The sequence below is a fragment of the Pantherophis guttatus genome, chromosome 5 (assembly GCF_059756535.1).
Source record: "Pantherophis guttatus breed Tessera chromosome 5, ASM5975653v1, whole genome shotgun sequence".
In the NCBI taxonomy this organism is placed as follows: Eukaryota; Metazoa; Chordata; class Lepidosauria; order Squamata; family Colubridae; genus Pantherophis; species Pantherophis guttatus.
In genome coordinates this window covers 127,091,859-127,111,055 of record NC_142067.1, presented here as the reverse complement: position 1 = coordinate 127,111,055, position 19,197 = coordinate 127,091,859, and the positions used below count along the sequence as shown (strand labels likewise).

At 38.2% G+C, this 19,197-nt stretch overlaps 1 long non-coding RNA gene across 1 annotated transcript in view; it reads left to right on the top strand.

The window, feature by feature from the left end:
• Positions 1-18,341, top strand: part of LOC132710391 (uncharacterized) — a 35,805-nt gene extending 17,464 nt beyond the window's left edge. The window contains exons 2-3 of the long non-coding RNA XR_009621082.2: positions 16,263-16,358; positions 18,195-18,341. This is a non-coding gene — a long non-coding RNA (uncharacterized LOC132710391). The remainder of the gene's footprint in view (positions 1-16,262; positions 16,359-18,194) is intronic.
• Positions 18,342-19,197: the final 856 nt, after the last annotated feature.

The following is a 19,197-nucleotide window of genomic DNA, read 5'->3' as shown; positions in this document are numbered from 1 at the left end:
TATTTATCTATCTATCTATTTATTTATTTATTTATTTATTTATTTATTTATTAGTTTGTCATGCATGTACAAGAAAGCAGATATGAATATGAACATGAACGAAGGAAATGAATACAAATACTGTAAATGGGGACAGTAGGGAAGGGATGGTAGGCACGCTGGTGCGCTTATGCACGCCCCCTTTACAGACTTCTTAGCAATGGGGTGAGGTCCACGATAGACGGTTTAAGTGTCAGCGATCCAGAAAAAAACCCAACTCCAAGTAAAAACTCTGAAGCAAGCAAAGCTGACATTAAGGTTGAAGCTGTGAGGGTTTTGGGATTGAAACCACAGAGTCAGGTAGTGCATTCCAGGCATTGACCACTCTGTTGCTGAAGTCGTATTTTCTGCAATCGAGTTTGGAGCGGTTTACCGTGAGTTTGTATCGATTGTTTGCCCGTGTATTATTGCGGTTGAAGCTGAAGAAGTCGTTGACAGGTAAGACCCTGTAGCAGACAATTTTGTGTTCTATGCTTAGATCAGACCGCAGACGATACAGTTCCAGATTGTCCGAGTCCAGAATTTCAAGCCTGGTGGCATAAGGGATTCTATTGTGAGTAGAGGAGTGGATTGGAGAACATCATGCATTGGGTAAAACAGCTCAGCTTCCTGCATTGAGGAAACACGCAATAATGTTGCAGAACAATTGTTTTGGAACATCTTATTAATTTTGTCCATCACTCAAAGAATTATTGGGAGAGTTCATTGCTGCAGGGGGAAGAGTTTGACAGCTGACGGCTATATCTTTGACCAAGTACCACAATGTAGTGCTTCAGTAAAGCATCCTAGAAGAAGGATGAATTTTAACTTCCATCCGTTTGTGTTGCTTGACTTTTGAAGAACCTACAGTTCTTTAAGTAATGTGAGCCACTCCAATAACCTCTCACTTCCCCATTGTTGAAAATTCTCAGTTCACCATCTTGTTCGCCCTCGGTTTGATTTGGTAATGAACAGAATAGAAATCTGAAATAAGGATCGTGCCTGTTCTGTGTATAGGAGCCTTAAAAAAAAAAAAAAACCTTAGAAAAAGAGAAATGTTTATCAGTTGTATACATAAATATATATGTTGAGTTCAGTAAATGTATATATCAACAAGGCAGCCAAAAGCCATCTAAAGCAACTCAGCAACAGATGGCATTTCTTGCAAAAATCTGGCCATACTATTGAATATAGAATTTAGAAGACCACTTAAAATCAATGTATATTTGGGGCAGACCTGTGTAAAGGACATTATGGAATAATATGTTGCACGCAGAAGTGGGTTTCAGCAGGGTCTGACTAGTTTTGGAGAACCGGTAGAGGAAATTTTGAGTAGTTCGGAGAACCGGTAGTAAATATTCTGACTGGCCCTGCCCCCCATCTATTCTCTGCCTCCCGAGTCCCAGCTGATCGGGAGGAAATGGGGATTTTGCAGTAAGCTTCCCCTGGAATGGGGTGGGAATGGAGATTTTACAGTATCCTTCCCCTGCCACGCCCACCAAGCCACACCCACAGAACCAGCAGTAAAAAAAAATGAATCCTACCACTGGTTGCACAGACTCAATTATACCTTGTTCAATACAGTAGTGGCCGGAATCGTTAAAACCTTTTGGGGAAAGTGTACTTTTGAGGTTTGATGTCTAATAAAACCACTTTTTTTTTTTTTTTTGAGTTTTAAGATAATCCTATTCCACTGCTGAGATGGCCTGGGAATAGCCTAGACCTTAACCCAATTGATAATCTATGGAGCCGACTAAAGAAACTGGTTAGTCAGAAGCGACCCAGCAATAAAACCCAGTTAACAGAAACAATCCAGAAACAAGGGAGAAAGGAAGGAAGGAAGGAAGGAAGAGGGAGGAAGGGAGGGAGGGAGGAAGGAGGGAAGGAGGGGGAAAGAAGGAAAGAAAGAAACAGGGAAAGGAAGGAAGGAAGGAAGAATAAAGAAAGAAAGAGGGGGAAGGGAGGGAAGGAGGGGGAGGGAGGGGGAGGAAGGAAGGAAGGAAGGAAGGAAAGAAAGAAAGAAAGAAAGAAAGAAAAGAAAGAAAGAAAGAAAGAAAGAAAGGAAGGAAGGGATGGAAGGAGGGAGGGAGGGAAGGAAGAAGGAAGGAAGGAAGGAAGGAAGGAAGGAAGGAAGGAAGGAAGGAAGGAAGGAAGGAAGGTTGGTTGGTTTCCAAGGATTTTCTCACAATTTGGGGATAGAGTTAACCATCATGGAAGACCATCAAATTCAAGTTAGATAGGAAACAAAGATGAAGACAAGCCCACATCAGCTCTCTGTGGAAAGAAGCAGACACAATTTCACAGTGTAACTTGGTGCCAACAGAATATAAACACACTGGTTATAAATCTCAAAGGCACTCATGACTGTAATTGCTCGTCAAGTTGTAAATCAAGTTCCAATCTCCCCTTCAATTTGTAAAGGGCCAGTCGATAGCAATATGCTGATTCAAGCTGAGCATTACCATTGAAAACAAAAAGGTTTCAAACAGAGCCCTCAGGTTCAAGAGACTGGGTGACGGCTTTTGTCTGAAGGTCAGAGGTTAAGAGCAGCTAAAGCAAAAAGGACGACTCAGGAGTAAGGCCAGGAGATGATCGGCCCCTCCCATAAGGCTTAAAAAAGCAGCAACGTCTCTTGGGATCTTTGTAGGAAAGCAACGTTGCTACATTTGCTTCTTGTTGGCATCTCTTCCTTCTGAACTTTTGCCAAGAAAAGCCTTTGGTAGGGTGCATAAGTAGACAAAGGTTGGTGATAAAGCCAAAGGACTGTTTATGAAAAATTTGTTTTGGATTTAATTTGGACTAAGCTGAGAATGAAGTAATTCTCAGCTGTTTTAATAAAATATGTTTGTTTAGGACTGATTGTATCTGGTAATAACTACTTGGGCCTAGGTCACAACACTGTAGTAGTTGTGCAGTTCCCAAGAGTCCTTCCCACACATATCCAGGAACAGATGACATGGAAAAGCTCTGATATAATTCACCACAAATTCAGATGTACACCATCGATAAAGAATAGCATTCTGAATTATTACTACCTTCATTTTTTTTCAGCCATTCATCCCTGATCAAACACAGTAATAAAGCACCATGTCTGGATATACATATGCAGAGAATAGCTACTCGGGCTTTTACAAATTCCTTTGAGGATGGATTATTTTCTCTTGATCCATTTTGAACTCGCTGAATCTGTACTTCAGGAGGTTGAACTTACTTCTCTTTGGTCTTGCAAGTTTTGGGAGAAAAAATGCTCTAAGGATATAACGTGTTTTAGAAGCTGGCTGAGCCTGTTCAGGAAGTCTATGGACCCATTGAAAGCATCCTCATATGCCAGGCACAGTTGTTGGAATGATTTTGGTCCAGCTACATTGTTTTTTCCAACAAAAAAAACGAATATTCTATTTTTCCCTTAAGAGCAAAAGAACCAGTATCTACCCACTAAAATATAATTTACCTGTGGAATTCATTACCGTGAGATTTAATAACAGGTGCTATTTTAGTTGGCTTTTAAAAGGATTGGGTTACAAAGGCAATTAGTATCAAAGGTTCAGTTTGACTATTGGACTGAGGCAGCAGCCTCCAAATATTGGCTGTAGAGGACATTGTCAGAGTCAAAGAGAAGATTAAGATAAGCTTCGGCTCAATCCAGCATGGCTACCCTCTTACGTGATGCGTCCAGATGGTCATTTGGTCTATGACCAAAGTCATGTTGATAACCATCTTATTCTGGGCTAGGCATTAAACATAAACTATTAGGCAGGAAGAAGCTGACACTGAGCTATTATATTAATACTAACGACACATTCCCAACCATTCCAGTTTGCCCCTCACCATACACAGCAGATAAATATTGAAAGTTACAGCTTTGGAATAACCTGCTGGTAGTACATAAACTGGATGCTTAATATTTGGGTCAATTCTGAAGCGAACCTGGCTGAAGCCATCTTTTGCTGCCTCATAGTGGCCACAAGCCCTGAGAGTGGGAAGGAAGGGAGGAAGTAGATAGACCAGCTGATCGGTCAAAACAAAAAGTTTTCCTGTGGGAACCAAGGTCATCTTAACAGGTGGCTGTGAAAGGAGGAGAGGAGCGATCAAGCAGCATGCAAGCACTTTCATTGGACAATGTAACCAGTGATATCTGGGAGGGGGAAAAAAACTTTTATTCTTTTAATTAAGTGAAAACTGCAGGAACGTTTAGAGTTGGCTGTGCCGATATGGTGTATCCAATAAACATGTTCTTGGAGGAATCTACCTGCTTTCAATGGATGCATTACTCGGAACAATGACAATTTGCTTTAGATATATATATTCCTCTGCTCCAATTAAAACACCCAAATCTCTCTCGTTCAAATGGAGCACAAAAGAAAGGAAGACTTTTTATTTTATTTTTTTATTTTATTCATAAACATATTTGAATACAGTACATTGTCAGAGTATACCATTTACAAATTAAAAAGACCAAAGAATGGGTGATAGTAAATATTAGCACACAAACTAATAATAATAATAATAATAATAATAATAATAATAATAATAATAATAATAATAATAATAATAATAATAATAATAATAATAATAATAATAATAATATAATTTTATTGACATTGCGGTACCAGGAGATGCCAGAGTCGAAGAAAAAGAACTGGAAAAAATCATGAAATATCGCGGCCTGGCCATCAAAACTACACGGCTATGGATAAAACTTGTAACAGTGATACCCATTGTCATTGGGGCACTTGGTACCATGTCCAAGAATTTTATAAGATACATTAAGAAATTGCAGCTTCCTGCAATAACACCAACAGAACTGCAAAAAACTGCGCTACTTGGAACATCGTACATCTTAAGAAGGTACTTGGTTGATACCTAGGACGCTGGCAGCAACCCGTATCAACCATTAGTACCAGTCAATTTATTTATTTATTTATTTATTTATTTATTTATTTTTTTTTATTTATTTATTTATTTATTTATTTATTTATTTATTTATTTATTTATTTATTTATTTATTTATTTATTTAATTTCTATACCACTCTTCTCCCGAAGGACTCAGGACGGTGTACAGCCTGATTAAAAGCACAAAGACAGACAAAATTTAAAAATAATTAAAATTATTAAATAATTGACTCAATTATAAAAACCCCAAATTTAAAATTCCATATTTAAAACCAATTAAAATCTTTACATTGATAGCCCGGCCTGGCAGAACAACAAGGTTTTGAGGGCACAGCGAAATACATGGAGATCGGAGATCTTACAAATTTCTGGGGGCAGTTCATTCCAAAGGGCAGGGGCTCCCACAGAGAAGGCCCTCCCCCTACAATGGTATTTGTGATGCATTTTTGAATGTTCAGTTGACTGAGTTTCATATTTAATGAATAAAGATAATAATAATAATAATAATAATAATAATAATAATAATAATAATAATAACAACAACAACAACAATAATAATAATAATATAGTAGTAATAATAATATAACCAAAAATCTTTAACTAAGTTTCTTCTTTCTTCTTCTTACATTTTTGTCGATTGTTATGATTATAGTGATATATATTTCTATTTTCAATACTAACATTCATAATCTTACTTTCTCTAATTTCTACCTCTTGCTCTATACATTCATAAAAATTATTGCAAATCAAATAATATTCTGTATCTTCTTTATCTTGAAGGAAGGAAGATTTTTTAACAGACTGCATTTTCTGATTATTATTATTTTTTTAATATTTGGGATGTCCCCCATAAATTGCTGGTGGGGGGGGGGAAATCTGACCTCAACTATATTTAAAGAGAAGAATTAGGATGGACATGATAGCTGTCTTCCAGTACTTGAGGGGCTGTCACAGAGAAGAGATATCATTCTCTAGGGCACCAGAGGGCAGGAAAAGAAATAAATGGATGGAAGCCTGTGAAAGAGAGATCCAACCTAGAAGGAAGGAAGGAGAAATTTTCTGACTGTGAGAGCAATTAATCAGTAGAATGCTTTGCCTTCAGAAGTTGGAGTGCTCCATCACTGGAGGTTTTCAAATATAGATTGGACAACCATATGACTGGGATGGTATAAGATCTCATGCTTGAGCAGGAGGCTGGACTAGAAGACCTCTGAAGTCCCTTCCAGCTTTGTGATTCTATAATTCTGTACTTTTCCTTAAAACCATTATTTTCAGACCATACCTGTTACTTTTTTTCCTCTGCAGTATTGCTACCCAGACATGTCATCTACAATCAGTCATCCCCGTGATAAATAAAAAAGAGCATCAGTCAAGTAATTAATCTATCTCAATAATCATATTCCAGACATCAGAACCTTTTAGCTATCATGGTTTGTCACCCATTATTAGTCACTTGCTATTCTTTTGGGCTGCTTATCCTGTGGAATCAGACCAGGTTCTGGCCAGCGAATGCCATCCATCAGCCAATTCTTTGTAAGCAGATTTGAGCAATTATCATCCCCTCCATTGGAATCTTTCTTGGAATCTAAAGAAAATTTCCAAAGCTGTAACTTTTCAATATTTATCAGGATGATTCTGCTGTCAAGTATGCCAGACGGATTGGCTTGTTCCTAAACAGAAGGTTGGCAAGCAAAGACCACATTGAATAAGTCAATAAGTTTCAATATTCAGCAATATTAGGGAAGCTATAAATTATATCGGCTTCATTTCACAAAGTATGATCAATGAGTCTGCATAATTACAGTGGGATGATCAATGTGGCTGTGTAATTGCATTTGGTGGCAGGTGATCATACGATACAGACAAACAGTATGTGGTGAACTCAACATGCTAATTCTCAAGGGTCAGTGCAAGAAGCTTGGAAATATAAAGGTAAAGGTAAGGTAAAGATTCCCCCCACATATGTGCTAGTCATTCCTGACTCAAGGGGGCGGTGCTCATCTCTGTTTCAAAGCCGAAGAGCCAGCGCTGTCCGAAGACGTCTCCGTGGCCATGTGGCCAGCATGACTAAATGCCAAAGGTGCATGGAACACTGTTACCTTCCCACCAAAGTATTTTTCTACTTGCATTTTTTACGTGCTTTCGAACTGCTAGGTTGGCAGAAGCTGGGACAAGTAACGGGAGCTCACTCCGTTATGCGGCATTAGGGATTCGTACTGCTGAACTGCCAACCTTCTGATCGACAAGCTCAGCGTCTTAGCCACTGAGCCACCACATGTGTGGTGTATATACATGTATACACACACACACACACACACACACACACACACACACACACACAAACACACACATGTAAAGAAAGAAGCAGACATCCTGCGAGCTCCGGAACTTAAAATTTTAAAATTTTAAAATAATTAAAATTTAATTTAACTAAGTTTTCGTTAGCCATTTGCTGACATCGTCGGAGTATTAAACTACCATTACAGAGATCTCTGCCTTTATATGCCATTAATCAATTTGGCCCTTGCACGTGTAATAGGCCCTTCCAGCCGGAGGAGGAAATATTATTGAAAATCTTTAACTGCGCAGAAATGGACAGACTCACTTTGGAACTCAAGGATAAAAGCGAAACTAAGTACTACAAAATCTGGGAACAATTTTATGATTGGATAGATAACAAGAGGAATGTATAGTGTTAGAACAAAAGTATAGACGTTATTATAGATAAATGTATATTTAAGAGATGAATACATATACAGAAATAAGGGAAAAAGTATTAATATCATATTATGTTTAAATAATGAACAAAGCTTAAGAACTATATGTTTATATGAGTACTAATATTATTGTAAAGTGATGGAAGATGTTTGGAACCAGTGATGTCATATCTACGTCCAATGTTTTTTAAATTTTGTATTATTAATAAAAAACTTTTTAATCGTAATAATAATAATAATAATAATAATGATAATAATAATAATAATTTGCCCCAGTTTCATTCTATCCTGATTTATATCAAGCTGTCAACATTTTAACTTCCTATTCTTCTGCACCTTTAAAGAATTTAATGTGCTTAGTCACACCTCATTTTCTAAAGAGTTATGAACGTATTCCGTAAGTGAAAATGTATACCTAATTTTATTGTCCTATTTGCAGAGGATTTCAATAGTTTTTCGGTTGTCCCGCAATCCCATTGGCTTCTACCAGATCTCTTCCAAGTTTACCTTTAAATATTCTGCTTTAGCTATACATTTCTCACCATTTCTCTGAACTTCTTAGAAACAGCTCTCATTTTTCTTCCCGTCTTGTTTCCTTTTGTTTGCTGACATTTTTGATTGAGGTATCTTTTCTTGTCCTTGCTTGTTTGATGTCGGAAGTCTACATTCAGTTGCCACACGTCCTTTCGTTGCCCAAGGCATTCATCTTCTGTCTTTCTTTAGCTGTCATGATGGCTTGTTGTGAAAACTCTTTGATCTTTCCCTCTATGTTGAAAGCGTAGAGGGACTCTGGCTTTTTTTTTTTTTTAACTCGTTCAATGTTTTCTTCTGGGGATTCACAAGAGTTCCATTATCCAACCAGTGAATTTTGGCCAAAACAGGACATTTTTTAAAGGGGAAATCTGATTAGGTTTTGATGTTATTCTATTGCGTTGGCTATGTTTGTTTATTACAATTATACCTCTGGAGACATTTGTGCATGTCTGCTTCATCATGGTCACGTTACATAACAATAACAGAGTTGGAAGGGACCTTGGAGGTTATCTAGTCCAACCCCCTGCTCACGCAGGAGACTGTACTAGGGATTCGAACCACCAACCTTTCTGATCGACAAACGCAGTGTCTTAGCCACTGAGCCACCTCGTCAGGCTATACATAATGGGTTTTGAAGTTCTAGGCAGCTTATCAACACTGTTACTCTATATGTGTTTGTAACTAAGTTGCATACACGATAAAACATTTCCTTGACAAGCCAAGAGGAATATGATTGAAGAAATAGTCTTATGTAAGTGTAATCCAGTGATTGTATAAACATTTATCTAGGAAGAGAATCCCTTGAGCACATGACGCTTATTTCCAAGTAAGCAAGTTTCAGATCAGATGCAACTGTTTCCTGGATTTAAATGCAATTCATTGGCAATTCTATTTTCTTTTTTTAGAAAAAATAGATTTTTTTTTATTACAGTCATGGACCAGAGACCAGAACAAATAAAAACACTCAATAAATATACAACTAAAAATTCTAGAATAAAATAATAAATTACAGATAAAATCTATGATAAAAATGAAAATTAAAGGGTAAGATAAATGAACAGTGATTAATGATGGATAACTGTACACTTAAATATGTTTATGAGAAATAAAAATAAAAAAAATTATGCAAAAAAATAAAATCTATGATAAAATCCAGTCTGCAATATAGAACTGCAGAAAAAAAAAAAACAATTACTACCAACCTGCCTTCCATGGAGGACCTGTATACTGCATGAGTCAAAAAGAGGGCTGTAAAAATATTTACAGACCCCTCACAGACTGGACATAAACTGTGTCAATTCCTACTCTCAAAATGACGCTATAGAGCACTGCATACCAGAACAACTAGACACAAGAACAGCTTTTTCCCGAACGCCATCACTGCTAAACAAGTAATTCCCTCAACACTGTCAAATTATTCACTAAGTCTGCATTACTATTACTATTAATCTTCTCATCATTCCTATCACCCATCTCCTCCCACTTATGACTGTATGACTGTAACTTCTTGTTGTATCCTTACGATTATATTGTTTGTTTCCTAGTATGATTTTGATTGCTTATTTGTACCCTATGTCTATCATTAAGTGTTGTACCTTATGATTCTTAACAAATGTATATTTTCTTTTTATGTACACTGAGAGCGTATGCACCAAACAAAAATTTCTTTGTGTGTCCAATCACACTTGGCCAATAAAGAATTCTCTGTCTATCTATCTATCTATCTATCTATCTATCTATCTATCTATCTATCTATCTATCTATCTATCTATCTATCTATCTATCCATGGTCTAACTATACTAAAATCACAACCTATAAATGGTGTGGCCCATTGTCAGTTTAATACTAAAAGGGAAAGGAATAAGCAGTGCAAAAGGTTTGCCACATTTGTTGTATAAAATAGCTATGGTGGATTTGACACGTGTTTCCGACAACTCTATTCAAAATAGGATATAAATATAGAGTATCCCGTTATATTAAAATTACCATACCCGTGCTACAAAATCTGCATAAATGTAGAGGGCAGGAAAAAAAAATAATAAAAACTCTATCTCTTTGTTTCCGTCTACTTGTCACCCAAATGGATGCAGTCTAAAAATGGTATCTCTAGATTGCAATAAGCAGGCTGTGAATGGAACAAACAAACAAAAAAAATATTAAAGATGTATTTTAAATACAAAAGAATTTTTGGAGCAATCAGCTAGCTAGATTTTTTTTTCTCCACAAATGAAGTGATGAAATAATTATTAAGAATAATATCAAAGCAACATCTAAGAAGATCCCTCACATCCTGGACATAAATTGTTTCAACTCCTACCCTCAAAACGACGCTATAGAGCACTGCACACCAGAACAACTAGACACAAGAACAGTTTTTTCCCGAATGCCATCACTCTGCTTAACAAATAATTCCCTTAACACTGTCAAAATAGTTACTAAGTCTGCACTACTATTAATCTTCTCATTGATCCTATCACCCATCTTCTCCCGCTTATGACTGTATGACTGTAACCTTGTCGCTGGTATCCTTACAATTTATATTGATATTGTTTCCTGATTGCTTATTTGTCCTATGACTATCATTAAGTGTTGTACCTTATGATTCTTGACGAATGTATATTTTCTTTTTATGTACACTGAGAGCGTATGCACCAAGACAAATTCCTTGTGTGTCCAATCACACTTGGCCAATAAAGAATTCTATTCTATTCTATTCTAAAAAAAGATTGGAATAAATAAGACATTTACTGTCATGCTTGTTTCAGTTAAGGTGTCCATGCCCAAACTCTCATCAGGGATGTGGAAAAAGGCAGCTTTCACTTTCTAGTAGATGTATTAAAGCAAGTGTGAAGCAGTAGCCGAAAAACAAATGTGATCATGATAAGTTGCTAAGTGCTGGCCTCTGAGTAAAAGATTTGTTGTTCTGACAACCAGCAGCTATGCATTCTGAGGTTAACTACTGGATTTAATCTGTAGGAAGTGAGCACCCAACCCTCTCCTAGGAAAATGAGATATTTTAGGAAATATTAAAAGGGGAGAATATTTCCCCTAAAAGGGAGGCAGAAACTCAGCCATCCCCCTCCCCACCTTTGTCAATGGGCCATTAAGGCTTGGCCCAGTCCGTTCTACATAACAAAGATCTACCTCCTGCAGACAGAGCCATAGTAGGAATTGCCCAAAGCCCTTTCATTACATCATCACCCAGCAAGGCTCAACCAAGCTTGGGATTCAAAAACACAACCTACAAAGCTACCCCATGGGAGTCTGACAACCAATCAGAACACAAGCTCAAATCCAAAAGCCCAGAGAGGGCATAAAACTCAGGCGCTCTCAGCATCTCTGCCCTTTTTTTTCTCTTCACCCAAGATCTTCAAGGCATGTGATCCTGTCCACCATTAAAACCATCTTTCCAAGCAGCCGCCATGTTTCCAGTGTCTTTCTCCCCACTTGGAACTGAACCAGTGGTGAAATCCAATTTTTTTTACTACCGGTTCTGTGGGCGTGGCTTGGTGGGCATGGCAGGGGAAGGATACTGCAAAATCTCCATTCCCAGCCCACTCCAGGGGAAGGATACTGCAAAATCCCCATTCCCTCCCCACTCCTGGGGGAAGGATATTGCAAAATCTCCATTCCCACCCCACTCTGGGGCCAGTCAGAGGTGGCATTTGCCTTTTCTCCAGAACCTGTCAGAACCTGCTGAATAGCACCCCTGGGTTCTCCTGCTTGAGCAAGGGGCTGGACTAGAAGATCTCCAAGATCCCTTCCAGCTCTATTCTATTCTAATATATTGTGAGACTCTAAGTATGCATATATAGCATTGTATTAGGATTTGTAGTGGTATTTGCCGGTTCTCCGAACTGCTCAAAATTTCTGTTACCGGTTCTCCGAACTGCTCAAAATTTCCGCTACCGGTTCTCCAGAACCTGTCAGAACCTGCTGGATTTCACCCCTGAACTGAACCCAGAAGGACATTTCTTCCAACAATTCCAACAGGCCAGCTGCAAACTTTGGAGTGGAAATATAAATACACACTTTGTTGTTGTTCAGTCGCTTAGTCTTGTCTGACTCTTGGTGACGCCCATGAACCTCAGCATGTCAAGCCCCCCCTCTACTCTACTATCTCGTGGAGTTTGCTCAAATTCATCTTCATTGTGTCGATGTTCGATCTAACCATCTCATCCTCTGCCATCTTCTTCTCCTTTTCGCCTTCAATCTTTCCCAACATCTTTCTAATGAGTCCAATGAATGAATCAACATAGATTTGATTTAAACCATGGCTAAAGAGAAACAGCTAAAGGAGAGCCATCAGAAACTGCATAGACATCATGAAATTGTGTTTTGCAATCAAAGTTCCACCTCTTTCAATAATAACTGTGATTTTTTTTTCCCTTCTTCTACTGGGTAGCTAGGTAATTTAGGAAAAGCAAGTAGTTAATTTTACATATTTCAATAAATATTTGTGGCATCATAATCCCGTCATAGCTCTTGCTTCAATTAACTGACATTACTTTCAATAGATTTTTGAGTGGATTTTTTTTTTCTGAATTAGCTGACTTTTTCCTTGTCTTTCCACTTGACTGTGCATTTCATTTTGATGGAGTAGCTTAAAAAAACAATTCAAACTCTAGAAACAAAATTAAGCAAGCAAGCAAATATTAAGAAAATAATTGTCGGTTGTGTAATGCAGAAGATTAAAGACTTAATTTGGGTGGGTTCTGCCCAATATTTGCTTACAGTTTTACATCTTGGAATATTTCATGGAGGAAAAGGATTAAAACACTACTACTACTACTACTACTACTACTACTACTACTACTACTACTACACAGGTAAGAAGCAACATTAACCAGACAGGATCAAGAATATATCACAAGGCATCTACTAAAATAAATTGTTTAAGAAAAAAAACTAGTTGGGCATATTATAAGAATGTGGTGGCGCAGTGGTTAGAATGTAGTACTGAAGACTATTTCTGCTGACAGCCAGCTGACAGCAGTGTGATCCTGACTGGCTCAAGGTTGACTCAGCCATCCATCCTTCCAAGGTGGGTAAAATGAGGACCCAGATTGTTGGGGGCAATAGGCTGACTCTGTAAACTGCTTAGAGAGGTCTGTAAAGCATTGTGAAGCAATATATAAGTCTAACTGCTATTGCTACCTTCCTTCCTTCCTTCCTTCCTTCCTTCCTTCCTTCCTTCCTTCCTTCCTTCCTTCCTTCCTTCCTTCCTTCCTTCCCAGTAGTTAGAATGCAGTGTTGCAGGCTAATTCTGCCAATTTCCAGCAGTTCGATCCTGACTGGCTCAAGGTTGACTCAGCCTTCCATCCTTCCGAGGTTGGTAAAATTCGGACCCACGTTGTTGGGGACAACAGGCTGACTCTGCAAAACTGCTTAGAGAGGGATGTAAACCACTGTGAAGTGGTATATCTATATCTAAGTGCTATTGCTATTATTTATTAAATTTCTGCCAGCTTAAAAATGGTTTGGAGCAAATATCTTAGATTTCATGTAAACATAAATGCAGCAGTTCTCTGTTACTCATTAAACCAAGCTTCTGCATAAGTCTGCAAAAATAATAAGAAGAAGACAACAAAGGTAGTAGTAGTAGTAATAGGTGACTTGGGTGCAATCCCAAAACACTGGGACATCATCGGCATTGACAAATTCACTATCAGTCAATTGCAAAAGGCAGCTTTACCTGGAACAGCTTACATCCTGCCACAATACTTTTAACACTATCAAGCATCACCATCAGTCTATCCCAGGTACTTGGGAAGGACTCGATAGGTGTACAAAATATCTGACTGACTGTACAACGAATCCTAATAAATACCGTGTTTTCCCAAAAAGAAGACCCTGTCTTATATTTTTTTGAACCCTGAAATAAGAACTTGGCCTTATTGGCATGCGCTCAAAAGCCCAATTGGGCTTATTATCAGGGGATGTCTTATTTTGGGGGAAACAGGGTAGTAAGGTGTTAGGTTCATGTGAGGTCCAAAGCACTTGCTTCTGTCTCTCTCTCTGTGTGTGTAAAGAAGCCAACATTTGCTGTTGCATGCAACTAGTGTGGAACTCATTTCTGAATTCTACCTATTGTATATTTGCTTGATAAACTTGCTTATTAAAACAGTGTACAATTACATAATAGGAACGTTTACAGTTCCCTTTTTTTTATTAAAGATTTTTTTTTTAAGAAGGAAGATTAAAAACTGAAAATTTACAATTGCAGCCCTTTTTATTGTTTTGTTTTTCTTTCGGGTGGATTTCAGCAGGCCTGCAAGTCAATAATTCAGAATTTACTACAGACGGACAAAATAAACATTTGATAAGGAAGCCAGAGCAAAGTTAGCTTCAAGGTACTGACACTGATTTGGAAAACTTAGCCAGGGGGTTTGTGGGCACTTCGTTATGTGCACCAGCCTGAAACAATAATTGTTAAGATTTATTGGGTCAATTAAGAATTCAGCTAAATAGACTCACTGGTTCCCTTCATAATGGTAATCCTATTTGTTCACCACCCTTGTTATTGGATGCTGTAAAGGTATAACAAGCATCTAATGAAGGAAACACAGTTCAGAGATGTATTTATAATGCTTGGATCATAGATTCAGGAGTCTAGCCAACCTTTATCAAAACATCCTGCCATTACCTTCACATGGGAATAAGTGGGAAATCCATCACTTCCGTACAATCAAAAATTACTAAATCATTATCATCAAGCTTGACAGAGCTGAATAAAAACTGTCATCTTTACATTTCGATTAAAGGAACGATTCTCAGTCTTTTGGTCTTTTCAATCTATGAATTTGTTTTTAAATGAAGGTGCAAAAAATGATATTTCCTTCCTATAGATTTTATAAGGGGAAAATAGTTTCTACTACTCTTTCTTAATCAGGCAGTAGTCTTGTCTATTGAGTTTCAGATTCAAACTACAGTTGGTTCTTTTTAAATCTATCTTGAAATGCCTTTTTTAAAAAAAAACGAATTGCACTTTTTAATATAATTATTTTGGGAAAGCATACTGTTTGTATTTGCTAAGGTAACCCCTGAATATTTCACCCTTTTCTCTAGGGAAAGAAAAAAAACTCTTTTATTTATCAATTCTAGTCAGTTGTTTTGTCCCATAAAAATATGGGACAAAATTGCATTTTGTTTTATTAATCTTAAATCCAGATATTCTAACATGTTTTCCTGAAAATAAGACCCTGTCTTATATTTTTTTGAACCCCAAAATAAGCGCTTGGCCTTATTTTCAGGGAGGTCTTATTATTTTGGGGCGTGTGGAGCAAGACAGGGATCCTCTTGACGTCTGACCTGATTTCCAGCTCTGTCTCCCTAACCCTAACCAGAGGAAAAGGCGGGGACCAGCTGGGCATGTGTTTAGTTATTTTTGGGGAGGGCTTATTTTCAGGGGGGGTTATTTAGTGCATGCTCTCAAAAGCCCGATTGGGCTTATTATCAGGGGATGTCTTATTTGGGGGAAAACACAGTATAAAACTCTTACTTTTTTCATGTATCCTCTTCAATTGGACTTCCAGTATCAACACCACATCGTTGGGATTTTTTTTTTAAAAAAAATAGCATCATGCAAATTAGCCATTCCACTGCAAATATATTTCTTCCCTCTTGCCCTAACCTTGCATAAAACTATGCATTTGTACAAAAAGTTCGCAAATTTACTTTTTGAGTGCCTTGGGATGGGTGAGAAGAGAGACAGTTTGTAGACTATTTTATTTTTTCATCCAAACAACATCTAGTAAAATTGTCTTCAGTGGTAAATCCCTAAGGATGTGCTTATAAGCATTCTAGAACAAAGTCGCATCATTGCTATGCACCACAACAACGATGTTTAGAAGAAAAGACTGCATTGCTTGAAGCTTTTTTTTCTGAACAGCAGAAATAACCTCAAGACAGAAAGGAAAACAAAAGTAGAGGTAGATGGACTGACTGGAATTGAATAGCACCATGGGTTCTTTGTTGTGTGTTTGTACAATAGTTTTTAATGGCACTGTTTGCTGCAAGTTGGAATCTGGGCTTCGAAATATTTGAGCTTTAAATAGAAGCATTCTTTGGAACAGCGATTGCTTTCTTATTATTTCAGCCACAAGTGCGAACTGAAGTCCATCATGTGGAGAAGATTAATGGGGAATCAGGAACAGACAGAAAAAGCAGGCTCTACTAATTTGGTGGCTTTCAGGTAGGTGACTCAAGAGGTGGCATGAGGCTTGCAAAAGCTCATGTAGATCTCTCCTAGCAGCCGGCAGGACAAATAGATGATGCGACTGCCATTTTTGGTGCGAGAGTCAATTTTGACGTTACTTGGTTGTTCTCTGCAGGGATTAAGAAGAATAATTTTTGATGTCTCTTTTGTTTCCTGTAAAGTTTTTTTTTTTTTTTTTAAATTTGATTTATATGCCGCCCTTCTCCGGAGACTCAGGGCAGCTTACAATGCGTTAAGCAATAGCCTTCATTCTTTTGTATATTTATACAAAGTCAGCTTATTTCCCCCACAAACTGGGTCCTCATTTAACCTACTTTAGAAAGAATGGAAGGCTGAGTCAACCTTGAGCCTTGGAGAGATTCGAACCAGCAGAAATTGCAGGCAGCTGTGTTAATAACAGGGTGCATTAAACCACTGTACTATCAAGGCTCCTATTTGTTTCATGAGTGAGGGTTTCTTCACCTGTTCACTGAATTCAGATTCTGAATTTAATGGTGGTCTCTGTTGAACATTTCCTACCTTATATTCCTTGCAATGGAGTAGATATTGAAAAGCATAATAACAGGAAAATACCAACAAAAGCACTTTCCCTCCCCCCCCCCATTTTTTGTTATCCTATTGACCACTAGAATGTCAGAATTTGTTGCAGCACACACAAGCAGACTATGAAGCAGGATTCAAATTATATAAGAAAGTTCTTTATATACAATATCAACACATAAAGCATACAATACCCTTGTAGGTTTTTCCACGTTGTAGAGAAGAGAAATAGCAAGTACAAACACAGCACAAAATGGAAGCACAAAATGGAGAAGGCAAAATGGAGGAGAGAGAGAAGCTAGTGCCCTCAAGCTTATATACGGAACAGTTAAGCCACGCCCAGGCTCCAAACTGTCTCTTATGCTCCCATACAACAAACCATATGTTTCAGTTACCAAACAGCCCTCATTGGCTGACCTGTTGCTATGCCCTATTCCAGTTCATGAATATACTCTGACATAGAAGCATTAAGAATGGAGACACAGAACAGATTTAGGACAACTCTCCATGGCCAACTTGACATGGCCATGTAGAGCAGCAGTTTCCAAGGAAGGAAGGAAAACATTCCAGAAATTGGGATGGAGGGGAGAGTCAAGAAGCAATCCAACCCAGAGCTGAATTGGAGGCCAAGAAAGAGAATTTGGACAGCAACGCCCCACAATTTCCCAACATCTATCTATAGGCAGGGAAAAATAAAGGTTAACTCAGGGAAGATTCTGTCTGCTATGTCTTAACATATAAAGAACTGAAATCTGGATGAATAGTTCCACATCATTGTTGCCTGAATTTGGTAACAGCTTTATTATTATTGTTTATTGGTTTATTGGTTCGATTTATATGCCGCCCTTCTCTGGAGACTCAGGGTGGCTTACAATGCGTTAAGCAATAGCCTTCATACTTTTGTATATACCTGCTTAGTAGGGCTTTTGCCCCCCCCCCCCAGCGGTGTTCTTTTTTTATACAAAGTCAGTTTATTGCCCCCACAATCCGGGTCCTCATTTTACCTACCTCGGAAGGATGGAAGGCTGAGTCAAACTTGAGCCTGGTAACCTTGAGCCTGGTGAGCTCCCTACAATTTCCCAGGATCTACCTGTAGTCTGGGAGAAGTAAGGGTTTAGTCTGGCAAGATTCTGTCTGCTATGTGTAAGCAAATAAAGAACTGAACTCTGGATGAAGTGTTCCACATTGTTCTTGGATTTAGCCTTACAAGTGGTGACCTAAGCTCTTCTTTTTTTTTTCTCCTGCTTTTTAAAATGCATCGATTTTCTACAGAGTTTCAAGGCAATTCTGAAAATACTTCTAAATCCTGTGGAAAAAATGAAAATACAAAATATGATCCATCTCCGTGCTGTTCAGATTCTTCAATAGAAGAGGAGGAGGAAGAGAAGGAAGGATTAATGCAAAAAAGAATTACATAAGAGAGGTAGGTGACATTTTAGCTCTAAGGAGAAAAAAACATCTCTTTGGAAGAGTATTTAATAAATAGCAGGTGAGAAAAGCCAGATTATACACTAAGGCAGGGGTCGGCAACCTTAAACACTCAAAGAGCCACAAAGGTCCTAACCAGAAGCCCCCCATTCAATTCTGGAGTCGACCGGAAGTCTGGTTCCCCCACCATAGAGTCTCCTCCTAGGGCGGCATCCTTTTTCCTACGCTGACTGGAAGCCCAGTTCCCCCACCATAGAGTCTCCTCCTAGGGCGGCATCCTTTTTCCTCTACCTGTCCTAACTGAAAGCCCTATCAATTGTGGAGCCAACTGGTGACAAGGAGCTGCAATAGATAAATGAAAGAGCCATATGTGGCTCCTGAGCCCCTGGCTCAGCTGATAAAGGGAGGAGAAATTGTGGCTCAGAGGTTAATACAACTGCCTAATATGCAGGCAGCCCAAGTTTGAATCCAATAAAGAAAAAAGAAAAAAAAACAGCAGGGAGATAGCAAAGAAAGACCTTCTGTGAAATAAAGTCCCTAATGGGGGGAAAAACAGAGAAATAGAACATGAGCGTGACAAAGCGAAGTGTGAATGCTACAACTTTGTTGTCCATGATGGCCCAGGTCTTCTGGAAAACACTGTGGGGTGAAGCAGAGGTGAGAAATACAATTTCTCTTTATGGTTTTGAAAAGGGAGATTTCATCTGAGAGGTTTTACACAGAGTTCTCCTTTCTATAAAGTCCCCTGCATCAGGAACAAGATTTCTCCTGAATATTGTTTTTCAGAACTTTAGTTGACTTGGAAGAGCAAATAAAAGAATGCCCTGAAAAAAACAAAGCAAATCCC